We start from the raw sequence: 7479 nt of genomic DNA on the forward strand, positions 1-7479 counted from the left end.
TTAGATCATCCAGTCCCCTGGGCCTATAGGAACCCGAGGACCCTGACTGTGCAGCCCCTGGCTCTATTCCCCTCAGGCTGACCAGCTCCCTAACTGCTCCTTCACAGTCTTGGACCAGCTGTCAACCCACTGGCACTCGACAGCAGGTGGCCTGCAGACGAGACACACACACACACACACACACGCACACGCACGCACACATACACATACACACACACACACACACACACACACATGCACACTTTCTCTTTTGCTTCCTCATTCTGCCACTGCTCCCACTGCTTTGGGGCCCCCAGGTCTCCATACCCTGTCTCCCAGGCCCACCCCCTGCTCAGAACAGTGCCCCCTAGGAATTCCAGAGACAGATTGGACCAGATGCTGGTATACCTTAGTTGGTGCTGCGCACTGACCAGGGATGGCTGGGATAGCGAGGGGACCAGAGCCTAAGAGAACCCCCAAAAGAGCGAAGTCCCAGGCCTCGGGGGTACAAGCAAGCAACTGTAGTGCTCAGCTCTGTAATACCAACACCCTGCCAATCGGCCAGGTCTTGACTAAAGGACTCGGGACTGGGAATGCCCTCCACCTCCGTCCACACACGAGACCAGTCAGAACTCTGCAGTAGGCTTGCCCAGCCACAACCAGCTGCCCACAGAGACAAGGTTGGTGTGGGGGTAGGAGGGGGCACAAAGAAGCTGAAGCAGAAACCCAGCTCCCTGCCCTGACTACTCCACTCGACTCCCACCAATCACTTGCCTCTTTTCAGAGCCAAGGGTTAGTTGGTGTCGCCCCCCTCCCCCACCCACGACAGCCTCCTTTCCCACAAGCGTGTGGTCTCTCCTGCTTGCTGAAATAGCTGTTTGTGTCCCCTCCCCCACCCCACCCTCACGCTCACACAGATCCTCCGAACATATGAAGCAGAGGAGGGGCTTAGGCTGCGGAACTCCCAGCGCGCCCTTCCCCACTCACTTAGCTGGAACCCAGCCTCGACCTTTCCCCCTGGGCCCAGGATGAGGCTGGGGGCCTCTGGGGGAACCCTCTCATCTCTTCCCTGAACCCCAGTCAGTTGGAACTTCCCACCCAGGGCACTGCTGTCCCGGGGTCAGTGTCTCACGTGCCAACTGTGCACCACCCTCTCCCCTACCTCCCCCAGGACCTCCTCCCATTCCTTACAGCCACGCCATTAATCTGGAGACAGAAATGGGTTTGCTATCGATTCCTTGGCCACTGTTTCTTGTTACAATTTGTACTGTGGTCCTTCTCACCCTCTCTGCCCGTGTGTTTGTCTCTTTAAATGCTGAAGCTGCCAGAAGTCTGGTGCTATTCTGTCTCCTTTCAGAGGAAGAAAGGGGGGCCCACTGTGGGTAAGGGCCTAGGTTGTCAGTTTGGAAACAGAGCAACTGTGTGCCAGGCTCCTCGGAGGCCCTGTTTGGCCTTTTTATGCCATTTTCTTTAAATTTTACCATCTTGATTCAGGACATGTCAATAAAATTGTTAATAACTTAGAGTTGAGAGGGCCAGGCTGGAGTTCAGTGTGTTGGTGCCCAGGCTGCCCTTCAGTAACCCTAGACACAGGTCAGGGTCCAGCCAACTGCCATCCACGGTCACTGCAGAACAGCATAGGCCCCTGCTAAAGGAGACAGACCAAGCGCAATCATCCTGGAGCCTAGTCTGGGACCAGGAGCAGTCACCTGTCTCTGCCTTGTCCCATCTCCTGTCCTGTCTGACACTTTAAGCTCTACTGTTCAGTGAGTTCTCTTCACCTGCAGAGAGAAGCTTGTCACCTGCTGAAACCCTTCTGTCCAGTGGGCATGATTACCCAAGACCTCTCCTTCCCCAGAGCCCAGGCAGTGGCTTACTTCTGGACCCTACTGGGGACATGCCTGTCTTTTTATAGTCTGTGGGAATACCTGTTCCCTGCCACCTTCCCCAGAATGACACCTTCCGGGATGTGGGGGAGGATTTCCTTGTGCCTTCCTCAGACCCCAACCTTCACAGTAAGAGCCCGTGGCACCAGGTTCTGACACCCTCTCCTCTCGTGCTGCCAAGACCCAGGCCCACCTCACACCTGCTCTGTCCCAAGTACGACCTTGAACATCTGTCAGGCCAAAATCTCAGTCTTTTGTCTATTCCCGTTTCCAGCTGTAGGTTTAGGTCAGAGGCCCTGAACACCAAGTCCTAAGTGGGACAGATGGCAGCTGCGTGACACATTCAGGCCCCCTTGTGGCTCCTTGACCAGAGTCAAGCCCACTTTCCACAGACCCTTTTTCCCCAGCAGATGGCCTAGACTTGGAGCCAGATGCTACCATATCTGGCCACCATCCACCTTCATCACGTGGCTTTCTCAGAGTCCTGTCAGTGCTGTGCGCTCTGGCCTACCTAACACCTCTGTCAGTCTCCTGCTCAAACCTGCCACCCCTCCGATGCTGCCATACGTTAGGCTCTTCCATCCTGGAAGTGGGTTCAACAGCTTGAGTGAGACCCCACGCCCTGGCCTTTGGTGACTTCCTGTATCCTCTTCCCATCCCTGTCCTTCTGAGCTTCAAGTGGCTCTGCCTGCAGCAAGCACTGCAATTGTCTAGTCTAAGGTCATCTGAGAGCCCGATAATGACCTAAGTCAGGTCCCCTTTCTCCTTCAAACCTTGGTCCCAGAAACCCCCACATTAGCCTGGTCTCCCGTCCTCTTCCTGACCATTGTCCCCTGGCTTGTTCCGTTCAGGCCTTAGATTCCTGCTCTGTCAGCTCCAGGCCCCTTTTTGACTCTTTTCTCATTGGAATGTCACTTCTGCTCATGTGACCTACATCATGTAAAAACCCAACACATTTTTTATGTGCGTGGGCATTTCGCTCATGTGTGGCTACACACGTGTGAGCAAGTACACATATGTGTACACATGGCAAGTGGAGAATGACCTCGGATGTCATCAGAAACAACCATTTATATCTTTTGAGACATGGTCTTATTGGTCTAGAGAGCCCCAGGGGTCCTGTCTCCTCTCCTCTCCCCTGTGCTGGGGTTATGAGCACATGCCGCCATGTGCAGTGTTTTTTACATGGGTTTGGGGGCTTCGAACTCAGGTCCTAATGCTCGCAGTATGAACTTTACCTACTCGGCATCCCCCAGATCGTCTCATAACCTGCAGAACACCAATGTCAGGAAGGCATCTGCTGAGTGAGGCAGATCTGGCTGGGACAAGTCTTACTCCTCCTCACCTTGAGGTGAAGGGTGTGGGCAGGCATAGTGTTGCAAGCCTTTAACCCCAGCACTAGGGAAGCAGAGACAGGCAGATCTTCAAGTTCAAGGTCAGTCCGGTCTACGTAGTGAATTCTAGGCCAGTCAGGGCTACATAGTGAGACCCTGTCTCAAAAAATTAAGAAAGCAAGGAAAAAAGGAAGGAAAGGAGGGAGGGAGGAAGGAAGAAAGGAAGGAAGGAGGGTTTGGGTGAGATGGTTTCTGAGTCTCTTCTAGCTAGTGGTAACGTACTTGACCTCATCAAATCTCATGATTGGCCCTTTCTTCCCCCAAAATTCATCCTCAGTACAAGACTTGGCTCCCTCTGCCTTTTCTCCTTGAGATGCTCTGTCCCTCTCATCTGCAGCCAGCTGAATCAAGACCCACACCTGGGGCTGGTGAGATGGCTCAGTGGTTAAGAGTGCCGACTGCTCTTCCAAAGGTCCCGAGTTCAAATCCCAGCAACCACATGGTGGCTCACAACCATCTGTAACGAAATCTGACTCCCTCTTCTGGAGTGTCTGAAGACAGCTAAAGTGTACTTACATATGAATAAATAAATAAATATTTTTTAAAAATTAAAAAAAAAACCCACACCCTCACTCTCTTGATCTTCCTGCTGAAATCACCCACCCCCTCAATTTCTGCCAACCCTTCTCTAGCCCATATCTAACCAAGTGAGGTCCTAGTCTTTGCATCAGGGTCTGGTCAGCCTTTGTGGCTGTCCTTTATTGTCCCCTGGAGATGATCCTAGGAACTCTTGCGCACGCTGGGAAGTTGCTGTACCACTGAGCTGCATCCCCAGCTATGTGTCTGTGAGCCCTTCACATGAACTTTGCATCTACCTGGATCAAGCCTTGCTTCGCAACTCCATAAGCTTTGAGAAATGAAGGCCACGGTAGGTCCCATCCTGTCAGGAAGTTACAGGCATCAAACTGCCTATGTGTGAAGGACTTGACACACAACAGGCTGGTGGGAACTCCTGCCAGCGTGCTCTCTCTCTCTCTCTCTCTCTACACATTTAAGTTTGGCTTATTCCCTCCATCTTTCTTGTCCAGAAACTTATATCCTGTCCACAGTATAAACTGATGAACCATCTGGGGACGCAGCTCTGACCTTAAAAGTGTTTGCCTAGCAGGCACAAAGCCATAGGTTCAAGCCCCCAACACTGCATAGACCAGGAGTGGTGGTGTACACCAGTCATCCTAGCCTTCAGAAGGTACAGGTCCTGGGTTGTCCACAGCTACATAGCAAGTTTGAGGCCGGCAAGGATATTTGAGATGAGATTGTCTCAAAATGAAATGTAAGAAAACCTACAGTTGGGGGCTGCTAAGGGGCACTGTGACACTTGTCCCCAGGCCCTCCTGAGGCTACCTCTCCAGTCTCCGGGAAGACCTCTACATGGAAAAAGAGCAGCAGTTGAGCCCTTGAGACCAGCTTCTGTATCCCACAAGTCCCTCAAAGGCTGCAGTGCCTGGGATCCTGGTATATGCGGGTATCGCTGTTTTTTCTCTGGGCAAGGCTGGAGAGCTGTGGAGACTCCTGGAGTAGCACGGGAATGAGTGCACAGGACTGGGAGGCTGGGGGAGGCTAGTCTTATGAGAGGAGCAGTCTGCACTGACCTGCACTGAGATGAAACAGGATGATGTCCTATCCAAGTGCCATAGCACCCTTGCCCCAACCAACCCCTTAGCACCATGCTGCCTATAGAGAGGCCCCAGGGCTCGCAGGCCCCATGATCCTCAGCAAGGCCCAAGGAGCTGCTTCCCCCTCACACCTTTGTTGCTGGCTAAGTTGATGGAGCCTTTCTGTGCATCAGGTTCCACACACGCATGAAGTTCAGCCACTGCTGCTCTCTCCCTGCAGCCTGTGAGCCAGGCTCAGAAAAGGGCTGAATATGCAATAAATGAGGGAACCAGGCTCAGGACCCCCAACCTAAACCTCCAGACCTTTCTTTTCTTTTCTCTTCTTTTCTGTTTGTTTGTTTGTTTGTTTGTTTGGAGAAAGGGTCTCACTATGTAGCATTGGCAGTCATGGAGCTTGCCAGAGATCTAGCTTTCTCTGCCTCCTGAGCGCTGGGACTCAAGTCATTTACCACCATGCCTAACTCTAATATGTTTGTTGGTTGGTCTGTCTATCTGTCTATTTGAGTCAGGTCTCCCTATGTAGTCCTGGCTAGGCTTGAACTCACAATATTTAAATAAATTAACTAAATCTCAAGGCCTGTTCTTGTCCACTGCATTGTTCTGTCACCTGGACAGGCCTAGCCTGTGGCCTTAGGCCTCAGACTGGGAACCAGGATTGACTCTGCCAACAGCAGTCTGGCTGTCACATCTCCCCCAGGTCCCCCCTTTTCTGTTCCCTTACCTGGAGTTTCCAAAGTAAGATCTGGGCCCTTTAGCAGGAAAACTTGAGGAGAGAATTGGCCAAAGGACAGAAAGAGCTACAGGAAGAAAGGGCCTCAGGCCTCCTGGTGGTAGGGCTCCTGAGGGAGAGTAGAACTCTCTGGCTCTACTAAGGGCAAAGGGGAACCCTGAATGTGGCATGAAAACCTAAGAGGTACTGGCCAGGGTACTCCTTGGCTGGGCAGAGGCCAAAGGGGCGGGCCATCGCTGTGGCATTGTGGTTGGGAGCCACAGGCAGCTCTCTAAGAGGGCACAGGCAAGCCCCAACTCAAGAAAGCAGCAACTTCCCCCTGGAGCCTTTCTAAGGAGGGTGACAGTCCCTGTTGTTATAAAGCTCCCAACAGGAGGGCCATCAGCTGGAAGACAGCCAGAGCTCCTGACCCATGGAAGTGGCTCAGGAAAGCCAGGCCAGCTTGTTAGCCTGGTGCCTTGTAGTGGAGCTGAAAGGACTAAGAATGGGTGTGAATCCTTCCCCTGGCAGGTGATATGCCATCACAGGACAGTCAAGATGTTCAGTTGGACCTGCACAGAGCTAGGAACCCAAAAAGGTAAATGAATGGTGTGGGACTCACACAATTAAACCCAAACTGGCCTTAGGGGGCCACCGGGAAAGAAAAAAAAGTCACTCGGGACAAGGGAAAGTATCCCCGGGAGAGGCAAAGGTATCGTCAGTAACAGAGACTGCAGCAGCTTAGGTTCTGGACCCTGGAATCAGACTAGATATATGGAGAGACCCAGACTCCAGCCCCAGGGCTGTCCACTGTCAAGAGGCCCCACTTAGCCTGTCTGAAGGCATTACCTGCTCAGGGCTTGCCAATGGGTCATGGCACCTAACACAGAATGGTGGGATGGACAGTCACCCCGAGATCTGGAATACCAAGAGGCTTAGAAGTGTAGGAATCAGATGTAGCAGTCACCTCTGGCCCTACAGAGAAAGCAGCAGAGGTGGGGACAGGTCTGACCGGTGAGCAGTGGGGCCTCTCATTTAGCAGCTTGGGGACATAGAGTTCTGTCAAATGGGGAGCAGCGCAATCTTGCCCTCCTGAGGAACTAAGTCTCAAGGGAATACCACACAGGGGGCCCTCATACCGGAAGCCGCTTCACCCAAGCATCCCTGAGGTTTGCAAGATGCTTCCAGAGTGGAGGAAGAATTTACTTGGTTTTGCTCAACATCTGGGGCTGGCTGGAGTGGCAGGTGGTTGGGGATGGGGGGGAAGTCACCTCATTCCCAACATTGATGTCAGCGCCTCCCGGGAAATCGCCTTCTCACCTCTCCCGGGGCCTAAAATAGAGCTGGGGGATGGGGGTGCTGTCACAAGCTAGAGGCAGCTCCCCAGTCCCCAGCAGAGGCCCTGAGGGAGCAGGGGACCCAGGAAGGGGTTCCCTGCATCCACTCAGTGACCTGTGGTTCCAAAGTATTGGTATAAAAAAACCCACTGTGGTCTGGGAGATCAGGATGGGGCCTAGCTGTTGTCACATGACCATACATACTCAGTCCCCAGAGGAGCGTCACTAACCAGAGACATGGCCCGGTGTCATGGACCGGTGTCATGCCCCACATGTCCAGTCCAGAGACATCTCAGTTAGGTATTGGGGTATTAAGACCTCACTGAGAGGCCAAAATCCCAGGCCCTCTCACTGGGTTTATCATGCCCAAGAAGCCCAGGAACTGGGTTGAAGGGTCAACTGGGACAGCTAAGCTTGTGGTCACGTGTATTTCTGACTATAGACCAATCTGGAGGGCTCTACGGAACTTCTACCCCTTAAGATTGGGACATGGGAGAGAAATGGAGCATGTTGGCCTTATATAAACGACCCAGGTAGTTTGTGTTTGGTTTAGGGAGA

The sequence above is a fragment of the Mus musculus genome, chromosome 11 (assembly GCF_000001635.26).
Source record: "Mus musculus strain C57BL/6J chromosome 11, GRCm38.p6 C57BL/6J".
Lineage (NCBI taxonomy): Eukaryota > Metazoa > Chordata > Mammalia > Rodentia > Muridae > Mus > Mus musculus.